This window comes from Zerene cesonia, chromosome 25 (assembly GCF_012273895.1).
Source record: "Zerene cesonia ecotype Mississippi chromosome 25, Zerene_cesonia_1.1, whole genome shotgun sequence".
Classification (NCBI taxonomy): domain Eukaryota; kingdom Metazoa; phylum Arthropoda; class Insecta; order Lepidoptera; family Pieridae; genus Zerene; species Zerene cesonia.
This window is the reverse complement of record NC_052126.1, coordinates 340052-357857: the sequence shown is the minus strand read 5'-3', so window position 1 is coordinate 357857 and position 17806 is coordinate 340052. Positions and strand designations below refer to the sequence as shown.

Sequence of the window (17806 nt, the reverse complement as noted above, 5' to 3'; positions counted from 1 at the left end):
AGTAATAAATGTTATTTGCAGTTAACAATTTTCTTTTTTCTTTATTACAATATTTATGGCAAGACTAGGTATACTTAAATTATATTTTCCAATCCAAAGAGTTTTAAAACAACTATTTAAATAAGAAAGGAACAAGGCAAGAAAAAACATTTATTTTATTTTATGTAGTAAAATGTGCAGCAGTGGTGGCTCAGTGGTTAGGACCTTGGATATTGGAGCCCAGTCGAGCGTGCAAGAAACGAAAGAAACAGATTTTTAATATATCTACACCTGATCCACATCACAACTGCTCGAAACGGTGAAGGAAAACATCGCAAGGAAACCGGCATGTTCATATGACATCTTCCAACCCTTACTTGACCAGCGTGGTAGATGAAGGCCTGTGAACCCTCATAAGAAGCCGGAACCCTACAGTGAAAACATATATGGTCTAATGTTCACTGTTTATGCTACTGAACACAATGCCTTACCCTAAAGTTTTTCTAATACAAAATCGCATTCCAAATTTGAATCGAACTTGATAACAGTACATAACAGTAATTCTGAGTTCTGACACCTGCAATTTTGCCGCCGAAAGTGAAATGACATTCCGCGCGCCGCCATGTTGTCACGCATCCGTTGCGGTTCGTTTTACGGTCCAGTGATACGTAATTCTTAACATTTCTAGATCAACGATCTATAGGTTGACGAACGATTGATTAACCCTTGTATTAGTAATGTTTGTGCTTCATTGGAGGGCAATGTAAAGGTGCAAAGATTGCATCTCTACTGATTGACTGGACTGTGTCTAAAACTGTGAAAATGTCAAGATGAAGACACGGTTTTTATGTATTGCTTTATTTGAAGAAAAACGAAATTAGATTGGCAATATTTTAAAAATAGACGAACGAATGTCTGTTCTTTTTTGTCTTAATGGGTTTCTAGCAAATGTTGACAGGTTCTTATGCTTGTTTTGAAATGGTTTCATAAGAGAGCCATTTTTTTTATATTTGCCCAACTAGCTGCGCCCCGTGGTTTCACTCGCGTAGGTCCGTATCCCGTAGGAATATCGGGATAATAATTGCCTATATGTTACTTCAGTTGTCCAGCTGTCTACGTACCAAATTTCATTGCAATTGGTTCAATGGTTTTTGTATGAAAGAGCAATAAACACACACACATCCTTACAAACTTTCGCATGAATAACATTAGTAGGATCTATATTTCTGTAACACAATATCTCCACGAATTAACTCTCTCCTCAATTCCTCTCATTCTACAGACTGATTATGTAAAATGGAATTTAGCTTTTAAAATACCATTTATTTTCGTATAGCTGCTGAATATACTATATCCTCCACACCACAGATAATCCACCAGACTCCAGATAATCTAATCCAGATATCATAACAAATTTGCGAATTTTCTACACTTACAACAATAGTGAGTGTAGACTGGATATATTTTTAAAGACAGTTGTTAGTTAGGTACCTCAATACCTTCATAAAAATTAACAGAAATAACTATATCATTAACGATTGCAGATAAAAAGCGTTTCTAAATACCGCTTTGTAGTGATTTAAAACGAATAATACGCAATGTGTTTAATTTATTTCGCATTAACATACATGTGTAATAATCTGTTTTTTATCTCACAGCAAAAACTACATACATGTCGTTATAAAGGAAATTACGACATCAGCGGAAAAATGTATCTTTACTACATAAGTAGTTTTTATACGGTAGGTATACTTTTATGGTAATACTCATTTTATAAAGCTTAAGAGATTGTTTGATTGACATATTTTTTTTTATGGTAGAGCAAGCAAAGGAGCAGGTGGGCCACCTGATGTTAAGTGGTCACCACCGCCCATAAACACTTGCAACACTGGAGGTGTTACACGTGCTTTGCCGACCTTTCAGGGACATACATATACGCTCTTTTCTTGAAGGCCCCAATGTCGTAATTGTTCGGGAACACCGTAGCTGGTAAATCGTTCCAAAGCTTCACCGTACGCGGAAAGAAGTTGCGGGTGAAGCGTACGGTGGTGGACCGCGAACCATCCAGATGGTGCGGATGGAATTGGTTTTTACGGCGGGTGGTCCGATGTTGGAACTGTGCGGCTGGTAAAAGGTTGAACAATTCAAACAATTTTGATTGATATAACCTTCTGATCTCAGGAACTACTGGACAGATTTCGAAAATTTATTTTGCTTATTGTTCACGTGATCCCTAAGTGCTATATATGTACCACGGGAGGAGTCGGGGCGTTAGTATATTCTATTTGATTCAATGGTCTGTGTTTTAATTATTTGAGTAGTAAGAAGATGGAATAGTTGAGTTTATTAGTATTTTGCTTCAATTATGAAATTTAGCTTTGTCCTTGTTCTTCGTCACACGCATTTCAATAAAATAATATAATACAATATTTACGTATGTAAAATGGACACCTCTGTTTTGATATTACAAACGCTCTATTGAAATGCATCGAATGTCGCAGTATTATAAAATACGATTATGTATCACTAATTAATTAGCGATGGGAATACGGACTCACACATTGTAATAATAATGGTTTTTTTTATGTCACAGTCGGCAATGGCGCTGATTAAGCGCTGGACGCCAGTTAAGCGCTACCACCACCCATGAAAATTTGGAGAAGCATAAGGTCCATGACAAATGGATTGCCGACTTTAAATTGGGAAGGGATTAAGAAATGATTGGCCAAAGGAATAAAGGAAAGGACTGGGAAGGGTAAGGAAAAGGATATGGGCCTCCGGCTCCCCCACTCACCGAACGAAATACAGCAGAATGCTATTTCACGCCGGTCTGTGGGGGTGTGGTACTACCCCGGTGCGAGCTAGCCCTATTCGTTCTACTCACTTAAACGGGTACCTTCGATCCTTTGCACTTATTCCGACAGGTAGCTAAATAAATACTTACTTAAAGCCACAGTTAACATAATATTATACTGTTTTACAAAAGTAACTATCGCACTGTAATTTACAATCGACAAATCTGCATTATAATACAAAAAAGTGTTTGAAATAAGCCATCTATCCCTATTTAATGATAACATACTTAAAAAATAAAAAATACGCTTCTACGATAGAATCAACTAAATTGTTACAATTATCTACAAGCTATGTAATGTTTTTAATAAATTCGGGCGATTCTAATCAGGATAATTAGATAAACTTATGAAATTCTTATGATGGTCCTTGGGAAATTTATAAAATCATTTCGTTTAAAGTGGGTCAAAATCCAGTCTAAAGGAGTCAGTTACAAAAATACATAATAAAAGCGTGCTAAAAACAACGATACATGGCAGCAACACACTCAAATACGTGCGAGAAAACCAAACGTCATACATTTCATCTAACTTTGCACAGCTACGTTACGGAATGCATGTGCAAAACATGAATGGATTCTAAGACATGCCTTAATGATGTAAACGCGTGGCGTAAGAGATTTCCCTGTCGGTTTCCCATTTGTCCAAACCAGAGCGATGATTAGCACGTGGAGCACGAACCACTTTCACCAGACTATTTTCACCGTCAGCAAATATTTGTGATTGGCCGAGTGTTTAGAAACCAATCGTTTTGAATATTGTGATGTGTTAATAGCTTTATGATGCGGTAAGTATATTCAATGGAGGTAAGGAATGATAAATATCGCATTAACAATGTTTTAATAAAAAATCTGGGCTACTTGTAATACAATATTAAATACATAACAAAATTTTAATCGAGAGATGCATAACATAATTAACGTACCTTCCTATAACGAACATTAATTATAATATTTCTCTGTCTTTTCATATTTGTAGAACTCCGAAACTGCTGATTTAAATATTTAGTGATTTGTTTCTGAATTATAACAAGTATAGGGATGGATTCCAATTATTATAAAGACTAATATTTCAGTCAAAATGTATCACTACAAAGTATAATACAAAGTCGCTTTCTCTGTGCCTGTGTCTATTTGTATGCTTAAATCTCTAAAACTACGTAACTGATTTATTTGGGGCTTTTTTTAAAATATAGAGTGATTCAAGAGGAAGGTTCATATGTATAACATCATCTATTAAACTACTCTGAACTCGCGTTAAGCGTGCGTAGCCGCGGGCAAAAGATAGTTTAATAATAATTAACAATACATGGCATTAATAAGTTATATTGGAAAGCGTAACTACAAAATGCGAACTGCTAAGTGGGCCGCGCGTGATGTTGCTTCTAAATTGAAAGAAAAACTGATGACGATATTGTTTGGCTAGAAATTGTTTTTGCATCACTTCCTTGTTTATTATTTTGTTGTTTAATGATTATGGAACGAGAATACAGGGCTTTGTTAACCTAAATAAACATACGCGTGTTTCGTAGGAAATGATAATTAAAATTAACTTTCAGCCCGCCACGACTTTTCCCGCGTTTATTGTAAACTTAACAATTGATACACTAAAATTTTTCCCGAGAACCATGTTATCTATGGATGAGAACAATAAAAATTGGTGAAGCAATTTTTAAGTTTATCATGAACAGACGCGGAAGAGGGCTTTGTTTTACAATTATGTAAGAAGTAGGTACATTTTTATTGAAGAAAAAAAAATGTGCGATTAAAGTAGCTATTCAACTATCCAGAAGAATTAGCTATATGCTTTTACAGACATATGTCTAATATTTAATTATAATAATGAAACGAACATATAGGTATACCTATATAACGTTTTGCTATAACTTAAAACCTACTGAAGCTAACGTCCTACCCAAGTTCTGATGTAATCTTAGCTCTAAAAAAAAACCGATTGATTTTTTGAAATTGTCTTAATATTACGAGTTTTCTAACAGTAGGTACACAAATTCAAATGTCCCAACTCCCAAACCTAAGCCTAACTGCAAATCCTTTTTGAAATCGGTTAATATTATGTATATAATATTTACACAACTGTTATGTACAAACAAAAAAGAACCTATTATGATAGATATCGTCAGCATTGTGAAGGAGAGATAATCTCGCAAATATGTGAAAGTAAACTCATTTAATTGCACGGGTTTGCTTATTAACTCTCTCGCGTTATCTACACTCATCGCAGTTCATCTGTGGTAGGTACTTGAAAGTTGTAAGCACGTGTCAGTGGGGCCAAATTGTGAATAGTTTAATGTTCTAATTGGCTTTTTATTAATACGTAATTGTTAAAAAGTTTTTTATTAATACATAATTGTTTTTAACAAAAACAACCACACAACCACACAAAACAACCTTTAAATTGTCAGAGCTCGACTCTTTTTAACTGGGACTCTATTCAAATAAAAAAACATTAATAAAAATCTGTCAGTTAAAATTATGAGATAACAAACACAGAAAATATAGTCGAACTGATGATGGTCTTCTTTTTTTGAAGTCGGTTGAAAAGATAGATATTTTGGATAAGGTATGTTAGTTTTTTTAAGTAATAACGGGCACCTGAGCTGATGATAGCCTGATGCTGATGGTCACCACCGCCCATGAACAATTACAGAGGCAGAGCTTCTGCAAATGCGTTGCCCGCTCTTGAAGGTAAGTTTGGAAAAGGGATAGGGAAAGGATCGACGAAAACAAAGGAATGAATTAGAAAAGGTGATGACCTTAAAAGGATAAGGGCATTTTCGGGTTCTATTATGAATTCTTTAGTTTATGCTTAACTTGTATGCTTGAGTTAGGCATCTACAGTCGAAATTCATTTAATGGCCCAATATTTTTCAAAAAAAATTCTTCAATAAAAAAATCATGTTCTTACATGTTCTAATTCAAACTAAGCTATCCATAGGGCGAATATATGCAAGTCCGTTCAGCAATATCAATGATATAAAAAACAAAATTTCAATTTATTGCAAACATATTATGTTTAATATTACTTCAAAATCCTTCAATTGAAGGATATATCGTTTTACAATACAAAAAACAATATAATATTCTGTGAGAGCGATCCATTAGACGCGGTCGGTTAACCGACATTTCTTAATTGACCACCTTTCACGAAATGTGGCGTAAACAATGAGTAACAGGGCTAATTGTATTTAAGGTTTACGTGTTCAAACAAACACAAATATGAATTAATCATGTGAATAAATTATATTTTGGCCATTTTTATTGGATCAAATAGGTATTTCTGTAAGTTAAGTAGGTTATATAATTCCGAGTAGATCAAAATATTTTTATGGGTGTATCATGGGTGGCCGAGTGGTAACGCGTTGGTCCGGTATGACAAAAGACGCAGGTTCAAATCCCGCCTCCGATCGAATTTATTTATTCTTCGTATTTTTCAAAAATTTAAATACAAAAATCACATTTGCTTTTGTGCTGTTCGTAAAGCATCAAGGACAACAAAGCTACGTAAACAGAAACCAATTTAAATATCCTCTCAAATCGCACTATATTCCCTACCAATATAAATATAGAAAGCTCAAAACACCTCGGAAGTCAAACACCATAAAAAGTACAATAAGCACCTGAATGCATCAACAAAAGCCTCTGTTCCGGCAACTACATAAACCAATCAAGTCACGACCTCACGACGGTGGGTGCTAACTGAATACGAGAACAACGCCATAAACCGTGATTGTGATAAAAAAAATATAATAGTTGGAGACCATTTAAGCATCTTAAAGTATCTATATAAAATACATTTTTTACCTTATTTACTATATCATAGAATTTTTATATTTTTATTAAGTAAGTGATATACATAATATGGTTTCCAAAAATCTTGGCTTGGGCAGCTGGTCTTCATGTATAAAATGAATCCCTATTACCCTTTGTTGACGGCATCTGGTGAACGGTATCATGGTGTTATGAAAAGGGTCTTAGGAAAACATAGGATTGCGAATAAAATAAAGAAAAAATTATTAGAGAATTTATTCGTTATTTAAACTATATTATCCTGATTAGGATCGCTAGGATTAAAAAAAATCCTTGCGTATACTCTGTATAAGAGCAAGTGAGACCATTTAGTTGATTCCATTATTTCAAACTATTAATTAATTGTTAACTGTTAAATATTAGAAAGTTATATTAAATTGTAGAGTATTCAATGTCCTATGTGAACAAGTAACAAGTTTTTTATTACACCGCGAAAGTTATATTAGGAGTGAGGACCATATTATATGTAATGTATAATTTGTTAAATAAATGATTTTAATTTCATTTATTTATATAAATATAAGTAGAAAACGCACTCATATATGCTATTAATTATGATCGAATTTTATTATTTAATCTTATGCAGCTTTATTTATTGTACAATGATTCATTCCAACGACCTTCGCGTAAACGTAGGTGCATATTGTATGCTAAACACATTTGCATTGTGTCTACTTGGATGTTACTTACGTGGGATGTTATAATTACTTATATTTCGTGATAAGTTTAGGAGGTTCCCATTCAATTGTATTTTTTTGTTGGTTACGTCAAAGCTTTCGACTGGGTTGGCCGAATTTGATTTTGGTGTATTCGAAAAGTGGGAACCTTACTGTGGTCTTTTTTAAGGTGAAGAAAAGATGGTTTAATTTATTACCAAAATATTTATGCGGGTAACTACATTTATAACTTTTCTTCGTAAAAGGAGAATACATAAATATTTGACATTGTTTGTGTTTACTTTTACGCAAATATTTGAAATTTATTAATAGGTTTTGCTACGTTTTTTCGTGGATTTTCCGTTTCTCTATGAAACGGCTGAAGCCATTTCGACCAGACCCGTTTAAGCAGATATCTGATGTTATATGTTATAACTTGGGGCTACTCATATAAGTCTTGACCTTTCGTTAGAGGCAAATATTGTATCAAATGATTGATTACATACATCGATTAAAATATCATTGATTTCCCAATGCGCAATTTCCTCAGCCCAATGTGTTCCGTTAATTAATAATTAATTGCTTTATCGAGCACAAACTCAAGGAATACGAACAATCCCAGGCGACCTTAATATGACCTTAAAAGCTTACTCAACTATATTCTTTGTACCACGCCTATGGAAAACGTAAATTGTTGTAATGTGTACCCTAAGGTATACATTTAAGGTTTAAAATAAAACTTGTTCTGTTTTAGAAATGTGCTACTTTGAGCCTTATTGACTCGCACGTTAAGGTTATGTAAAAAATTGCATAACTACCAGCATCCGTTCGTAAATTTGTCAAAGATGGCCTACTGATAAAAATATTACATTATGTGCAGGTTGTGTATTATGATTTATTTGTGGTAAAGTTTGTATACTTACATTTTTGAAGGCTGGTTTGTTGAAATCTGAAAAATGAATTCGTATATTTAATGTGTACATTTCATGTTTCCATAGTCGAGTATCTTAAAATTTATCATCACTAGATGGCGCTGTAATCAATATTATTAAAACTATTTCGGAAAAATTATTGTATTTTGATAAAATACATCGTGAAATATGATTGAACGCTCAATGATGTATTAGTACGTTACGTTGGTCATAAATATTTCATTGTTTAGAACTAATTTGCATACCTGTTAATGTCGCAATGAAACATTCAACATTACAACACTGAAACAGGTGGTACTAAGGGACCGGTTGTTTGACCTCCTTTGTCGCGAAATTACTTAATGCATCGAGAAAAAAAATATATTAAAAGAAAAATAACAAAAAAATACATAAAAAGATATGCCCCGGGTGAGGATCGAACTCACGACCTTAAGATTATGAGACTTACGCGCTGCCTACTGCGCCACCGAGGCGGGTGACGACAAATTTAAAATAGGTCACCATATAAATAATATAAAAATACCTTATCTTTTTTACTACTTGTATGATATAACATTCACATTAAAACAAAGTTCAACAATATTATATTTAGTACTTCAAATATTGCATTAAGCTAGGAGAATTGATTAGTACAAAATATAATAATGGAGCTCTCATGCGCAATTTTTTTTTTACATTTTTTGTGAAAAAGTGAATATTAACATTAAAGAAAAAATTGGGGGCGTTGAAGCACAACAGGGGGGCTGGTTTTTCATTTTTTTTCACTTTTAAACTAATTAAAAACATTAATTTACATTGATTCTAATAACTATACAGGCGCAACACGAAAAAAAAAACAAAAACTATATACAAACATTATTTCATATTTATTTAAAATCGGAAACTCGTATTTGTACTCTGTATTTGTTAATCCAGATTAAATTATAGTATCACAATTTCTGGATATGTACTTTTAAGACTTTATCGTTCGTAAAACTGGCCTATAATGTAAGATAATAATGTCGTAAATGATTTATTATAATATTTATACGAACCTGTCAACACATTTTGTTACCAACCGATAATAGATATTATTTATTAACCCGGAATGTTAACTGTGTTGCAATTTTTCATATATCCTAGTTTATTTTAGTATATTCTGCTGTTGTACTGTACAATTTTGTATACATGAAGCTCAAGAAATTACAAATCTTCATTCTTTTATTACGAAACTTACAATACTAAAATCTTACCGTAGAAGCACGCTATCGTTTCTTAGTGTTTGTAACCAAATTATGTACTATATACTATATACTAATATATACTATACATATAACAATATGGTTTTTCGCTGACGAATTTTTTTGAGATTTTTACCGGTATAGTTTGTATGTGAAAATCATTATGATTACAACTGGAATAAGTTAAAACTAACAATATATGGGCAATACTGCCTGAAATAAATTAATAATTATTATGCCACCAAGGCCTGTCCGGGCAGACCTTCGTCAACAGCTCAGCTAGTAATAAAAAATACGTAAATGTAACAACATATTTGTCTTTTAATAAACGTTCTTCAGAAAAAACCTACTTACGGAACTCTGTATGGGTATATTATGCAAATAATATGACAATGCTTAATTCGCAATCTCTTTATATATTTTTTTATATCTATAAAATCAAGGGCATGAAACAGGATTTTTTAGTTTACAAATGTAGCTAGGCCTATCAAAAATCAACATCATCTTGATATAAAAACAAAAAAAAATGTCAAAGTGATTCTTTAATTATTATTAAAAGCAATATACTTGTATCTTATCGCAGCAGTAATATTTATGAACAAATGTTAGTAATTTTAATTTTTACTGTGGCTTTATTCCACCTTGCGAGTCACGTGCTTGAAAATGTAATTACAATTATTTTTTCTGGCATTCTCTTTGGTGAAAAAATTAACAACACACGTGTTTTGATTTATCAACACATATTATGTACATTGATATAGCATTTCCAAGTGGTAAAAGACAATCCGCACCGTTACAAACAGAATATACGAAATTGTGTTTTATCTATATACTACATATGCAAATGTTATATAAATTATTCCCGTATCATAATTTTAATTACCGAACTCCTCCGAAACGGCTGGACCGAATCTTATAAAATTTTGTGTGCATATTGGGTATATCTGAGAATCGGCCAACATCTGTTTTTCTTAACCCTAATGAAGAGTATGGCAGAACTGCGTTAGCCGGGTCAGCTAGTATATGTATATTGGTAAAAGGCAAAGATAGATATCACAATGACTCATAGTATTCACCAATGAATAAAATTCTATATTCTATAAACGGGTGTTACCATAAACAATATACAGTTAGTCCACATTCTAGCGCACTATGCGTTTTAATTAACTTGCCGCATATGGATAAAGGTTTACTTATATTTTTTTATGTTAACCTTATTGCTTTGTAAGAATGTTTATTTTTACATATAATTCATAATAATTTAACTGCAAATATGGTAGACGTCAGATTTATCCAACAGACTTATTTCATACGTTTCAGTGTGGGCACGTCGTAGTCGACACAGTCGAGCACGCTTCGGTACAAATTGGGGAATATACCACACCGCCTCAGACATCGGCTTGTATATTTCTACTGATTCCCTTCGGGGAGTGGGGTAGCCGGAGGCTCCTTTTCCTCACCTTCCCTTATTCCTTCTATCCTTTATTCCCGTCATCAATCTCTTCCTTATTATATTATAAGATTACTAGCTGCGCCCCGCGGTTTAACCCGCGTAAGTCCGTATCCCGTAGGAATATTGGGATAAAAAGTTGCCTATATTTTATCCCAGTTGTCGAGCTGTCTACGTACCAAATTTCATTGCAATCGGTTTAGTAGTTTTTGCGTGAAAGAGCAACAAACACACACAGATCCTTACAAAATTTCGCATTTATAATACTAGCTGCGCCCCGCGGTTTAACCCGCGTAAGTCCGTATCCCGTAGGAATATCGGGATAAAAAGTAGCCTTTATGTTATTCCAATTGTCCAGCTGTCTACGTACCAAATCATTGCATCGGTTCAGTAGTTTTTGCGTGAAAGAGCAACAAACACACACACATCCTTACAAACTTTCGCATTTATAATATTTGTAGGATAGGATATAGATAATGTTGTATTTTATACTGAAGTAACTACTTAAAGAATCTTCGTAATAACACACGTAATGGGTTTACCCTTCTAAAATATGCCTAAAAAACATAATAGATCTCTCAACATCTAAATTACGCTATGTATGGAACGTAAATTATGGTATGGTTTTTGTCCGTATGATCGCACTTACGCCCACACTGATTGGTCCTGAAATGACGTAATGCTGTTCGGGTGTAGACGTTGATTTGTGGGTATCATTTGTACTGATGGAACGTTATAGCTTTATTTTGACTAAATTCGAGGCTTGGCTTTTGGCATATATAAGTATTATATAAAAGACGAAATAATTAATTAATTCAATCAAATCTGATATTTCATAGGAACTTTGGTTCGTATCTATACTCGTTGTCAGGAAGAGATAACAGGAAAGCAATAAGAGCATATTTTTAAATGTTTTGTATCAAAAGTGTGTTTTCGATTACACAGGGTGATGCTATTGCGCTATGGGTTCATACACTTGACATAAACGGCTATTTGTATGTGAGGTTACACCGACCTCGGCCGCCTTGCAGTCACATCAACTTAACATACCGATCGATACCTTGTGCTATATCTACTAGTATTATATATTATACAGGGTGTTTGATAAAATATAAAATGAATTTTTGGTGTAATGTAGTGTCATCCCCAAACCATTTTTAATTAATTTGTTTTATCTTTTTTTTTAAAGATATACTTCATAGACTACCAACGATTGTACTATATAATAACTTACAAAAAATATTGCTTCATTCAATATTAAAAAGCCATTTAGTAGTCGAGAGCAATGAGGAAAATAGGTACAGTTATTTATTTATTCAAACAGAAGCATTCAACGTAAATATAACATATAAGATCACATATAATCATCACGTTTTCACATTACCTCGAACGAAATTGTACTTGATTCTAAAATTTGTTTTGCCTTCAATAAAGGCGTATGAAATAGACTGTACATTATTGATAAGAAAGCCGCTCTCACTATCCATGGCTACATTAACACAATTGAAATAACAACTCATTGCACATGACAATAATCTTGCATAAATTATCAAAACATGTACTTGTATTATGTTGTCAAAATACCCAAGGTGAGATATAGCGATTGTACAAGATTGCCCCTTTTGTTATTGATTAGTTTGTCATGTATACGACGGAAGTAATGTTGCTTTAATTTGAAATTTCAATTAGGCAGACATTTTTTGAACACCATGTAAATAGATTGTAATGTTAGGTTATTTTATATGAATATATTACTGTTTTCAGACATGTATCATAACTCTCATAATAACTATATGATGATGATTTTCACATATTATCTCGTTATGTTTATAAATTGCGAATAAAATGCCATCGAATATTCTTGAATCTGTTAAATAGACTTTAGAATATAGCACAGATTTCTTCAGTTATGGGAATGCTTCGGCACGAATTGGGGCAGTTAGCACCGGCGAACCACACCCTCACAGAAAACCGGCGTATTACGTTTCGTTAAGTGAGGGAGCCCGAGCTGCATCTTTTTCCTTATCCTTTCCAGTTACTTTCCTTATTCCTTCCATCAATCCTATCCTAATCTAGTTAAGTCAGCGCAGGCTACACCCACAACTTGATCGTAAATGTGCTATCGACGGCACCTCGTAAAATTTTACGTACGCTAGATGGACTCACTTCTTAATCCAGTAAGCCTCATTCCTCCGGTTCTAATTAACAATTTCATAGTCGTTTTCTATAAAGCATTTCGAGCACAAGGCTATGACACTGTCAGCGTGAGGATTTTGCTAATGCCCATATGTGGGTTGAGTTGTGAAGGATTACGTGTCGCACTTGTTAGAGCCTGTAAGTGTTACTTCATCGATACTGTATTGACAAATTACGTTAGATGTTTGAATGTATGTTTGTGTTAGTGATACGTTTAACGTATTCTCGGTTTAGCAATAGACGTGATGAAGGTTAGAGTCGTATCAAACGGTAAGTGTAGAATGATATAATATTTTCTCGTAATGTAAAAATAAAAGAAAGCAATATAACCAGGCAAATAAATAGTAGATTTTCTAGAAAATTACTCAAATTCTTCTAACTTCACAAAGAAAATGCCTATCTTTAATCAAATACATTAATCGTAACACAACTATACTATCTCGAATATGTAAATAAGCATCACATAAGCATAAATATACTTGTGATATAAATGCAAATATTATTTGTATTTAATTTCCTTTCCAGCTGAGCTTCATGCGCGTTTAACTCTCCATCATAAGAATATTGTCTTAATGCTATAAATGAAATAAACTATTCTTACATAATATGAATTTTTTATTCGTGAATATTAGATTATCGCTTAACTTTCAATTGCACAGTTTAAATCACTTAAATAGAAAAACATTTTTCTTTTCATTCATAACAAATCTCAACCAACATCTAACAAGATTATTTGTAAATATATAACTGCATATATTACGATTAATACGCCTATAATAAAATAGAAGAGAAGTAGTTAATAAGACTTCAAAATTCATTTTATAAAGGTGCAATAACGGACTTTTACTAAAAAACTGTTAATCGATAATGAATGAATGCCGAAGTCTATAGTTTTTGTTTATATTCAGGCTCAAATCAAAACAAAATTTTAGTTTGACCCAGGCGTGGGGCCAGAACTGTAAAAGTTTGTAATACATTTTCAGAAACAGCTGAATTCAATTATTTCCTATGATACACTTGTTCCAGCTATAAATTAAGTTTGGACCGAACCAGTTTCGCGCTCAGTAATGTTTCCTTACAAGACCGTGTTGTGAAACTTTACAACATAACTCTTAAATATAAACTAGTTTTTGTACGCGACGTCGTCCGCTGTTTTTGTTCACATTAATTTCACTCGCGATCTTTTAAAAAATACTGCTTGGTCCGTCATTTCATTTCTTACACCTGAGAGATTAAACAGATGAGAGAAAATAAGAAATAAATATCAAATATGACTTTAAACTAATCTTATCATTATAATCTTACAACCAATCAGTTATTACGAATTCTGTTATACGAGTTTCATTATAGATAATAATATATATTATAAGCATTAGCTAAGACGCAATACAATTCCTACTAATATAATAAATGCAAAAGTAACTCTGCCCGTCTGTCGCTTTTTCACACTTAAACCACTCAACCGATTTGGTTAAAATTTTGTAGGATGCTGATCTTGTGACTTGAGAAAAGACATAGGCATAAGCATATGCCGGAAATACCATGGAAACGAGAAAGTTACTAATTTAACACGTAAATATTATATATGTTCATTTAGAACTAAAACGTGTTAATTTTAACAATACAAAAATTACATATTGGTTTTAGTACGATAATGACAACAGGTGTTACATTTTTAATGACATTATGAACTTTATGAAGTTTAGTTCCACCGGGACGAGAATATTGGACCTTCTAAAGACGACAATCACGCTAAACACTAGTCCCCAAAGCAAGGTGATCGTTTAAACATAAGGTTGTGTAATTCATACCTCTTCTTTGCTCTAACTAAACATGTGATAATGGTACGCGAACGTAAGACGGGTAGGGCTGTCAGCTTCGAGTTATTATTAACAGTATAGCTGCGCATGCCTTTTAGTTTAAGAATATGTGTAACTTTGTAGCTTTTCTTCTTAATAAGAAATTCATGAATACCAAGAAATAAATACCTACTTTTCAAATACGGCTTTTTAAATATGTTTTTTTTATTTATTTACATTAGCTCTGCTTTAGGATTACCGAACTATACCGAAACGAATAATGCTAAAGAGTTTCTTTGTTTGAATGAAAGCGCCATCTCAGGAACTAACATTAATTACAAAAAAATCTCTCAACTTTGCATATGAGTGCTATAGGCTGTATATCTGAACAACGAGTGATGTCAGGATCTCTTGTAGTAGAAATACCTCATTACTTAACTACACCGAACACATTAAAAATAAATCGTTCTTTGACCCCAGTGACAGCCCTAAACGGATCTGTGACGCAAGATTAGCTGGCATGCGGTCCAGACCGGTCATCTAACTACGTGCTATATCATAATACACTACGTGCTATGTACACGATGTGGCTTGAAGACACTCATTCTGATCTTGATGCTGGCTTGCTTCAGATTACAATATTTTATGCAAGAAAGCTTTGGTCAAATGGTTTTACATATATACTGATCAAATATAATTTAATTATGCCAGTAAACTATTATGACGCGATGTGTAATATACTTCGAATTTTGGTTATAACATGTTTTATATGGATGAAGAAAACACAGATACATATTAACGATAAAAAAATAAATTGTGTGTTTGTACAACGTTACTAACTCTAGAATAACTTATAAGATATTATTAAAATAATACTGCCTAGTGGTCTGAAATATATAAATAAGTATGCAATTATTTAATATTAGGTAATAACACTAATAATATAAATGTGAAAGTTTGTTTGGACGTTTGTCCGTCAATTACTATGAAACTACTGAACGAATTCTGATGAAATTTGGTATACATATTAAGGTATAAGCTGACTTGGGTTATAGGATACTGTTTATTACGATTAAATGCTCCCTTGGGATACAACAGAAATCGTGATATCCGGGCGGATGATTTAATATTTATTTTTATACATAAATAAGTATATGGGCCATTATTAGATAGATACACTAAACATATCATATCCAGATGTTTTAAAAATGTTATAAATTTTAATTATTTTTATAGAGAACTTATAGGTGACAGCTACAATTTAAAAAAGGCAACTAGAAAAACGCATTACGTTATGCGCTAATAAAATAGTGTTGTAATACCAGACACCAGTAACTCGTCTACTTCGCGCGAACGTTTTTATGGAGAGAATGTAACAAATATCTTATCATATACGGTAATTAACGCTAATCAAAATACTGGTTCACATTATGAGAAAAAATACTGAAATAATATACGAATATATTAAGTTTTGTGTGATTAGCATGATGATTAAGTGTTAAAACATTAATATTTATTATAGACATTAGGCATTTCTGAATTTGCGGAAGCGATAAGAATATTTGCGACATAGAAAGGCTCAGAGCAGCAAGGCTTCTGATTTAAATTTCAGACGTCTTCAGATTTTTTTTTATGGCAGGGCAAGCAAAGGAGCAGGTGGGCCACCTGATGTTAAATGGTCATATGATAAAATTCATACTTAATAGTATATAGTAGATAACATTCATATAAATGTGCAGAACTGTTTTATATACAGTAAATCTCTGGGCACTTTATACGTTTAATTAGAATATAAATTGTAAAATTAAGGAACTGGCAAGCACTAGAACAGGTCCCTCTAAAATTCTATGAATCATAATGTCATGTATTTGAAAGCGACAACAATGAAATGGAGGAAATTGTACCAGCTCGGTTGACATTGGCCGATTTTCCTTACGATTAGTCATCATTCAAGTTTTGATCTAGTTTTTAATGGCCACCTTCGTATAATTACGATCGTTTAATTTGTGCAAGATAAATCATAATGATAATAAATCGTGCCATAAATAAATGAGTGAAGGTTCATGTACGATTTTAAACACATTATGTTTTTACATCTATACTAATATTATGAAGCTGAAGATTGTTTATTTGTTTGAACGCGCTAATCTAAGGAACTACTGTATTGAAAAATTTTTTCAGTTTTAGTTAGCCCATTTATTGAGGAAGGCTTAAGGCTATATATATACCACGGGCGAAGTCGGGGCGGACCGCTAGTATGACATATAAATCTAAATGTGGGACAAACCCGGGAGCACAACAAATTCAATCGCTTATATGTTATTCTGCTACATCAGCCTAAATGATTGTCAGAATCCTTTAACGGTTTTCGCGCGAAAGAGTAACAAATTAACATACATCCTTACATACTTCAACATATATAATTGGATTAATAAAGGATACACAAAGAGCAGTGACCTTGAATTATTACCTTTGGTGTACCTAAATGTGAGAGATTTTTTAAAGAGTATATGGTACCAAAATTATAAAATTACTAAACATTTTATTGTCTCCATATTATATTACTATACATATATGTCAGGTAAAAAAATTTATTCAATACCACGAAGTTTATATTAAATCCGCAAAGGTTTTTAACCTCAAAAATATAATGTTTCAAAACACACAGTCGAGTATGGCGTTACGGCAGTGGTTGATAAATTTATTAGTCTGTGATGTATCAATTATGCGGTTTACAGTTTGTTAATTACGTACAGTTGAATTACGCAACAAATAATCCAAACGACTAATATATACATCAAACATTTGTGTTTTTGTGCGTATAAGTTTGTGATGCTTTTGCACAAAAACTAATAGATCGATTTTAAAAAATCTTTCACTATGATAAAGCTTCAG

General features: G+C 32.9%; 1 protein-coding gene and 1 non-coding gene across 2 annotated transcripts in view; both read right to left on the bottom strand.

Annotated features, from left to right (window-relative positions):
• LOC119836569 overlaps nucleotides 1–17806 on the bottom strand; it is a gene marked incomplete at its 3' end in the record, with an annotated part of 50220 nt that overhangs the window by 26687 nt on the left and 5727 nt on the right. The window lies entirely within an intron of this gene.
• On the bottom strand, nucleotides 8647–8719 carry Trnam-cau. The gene has a single exon. It is a non-coding gene; the product is annotated as a tRNA-Met (tRNA).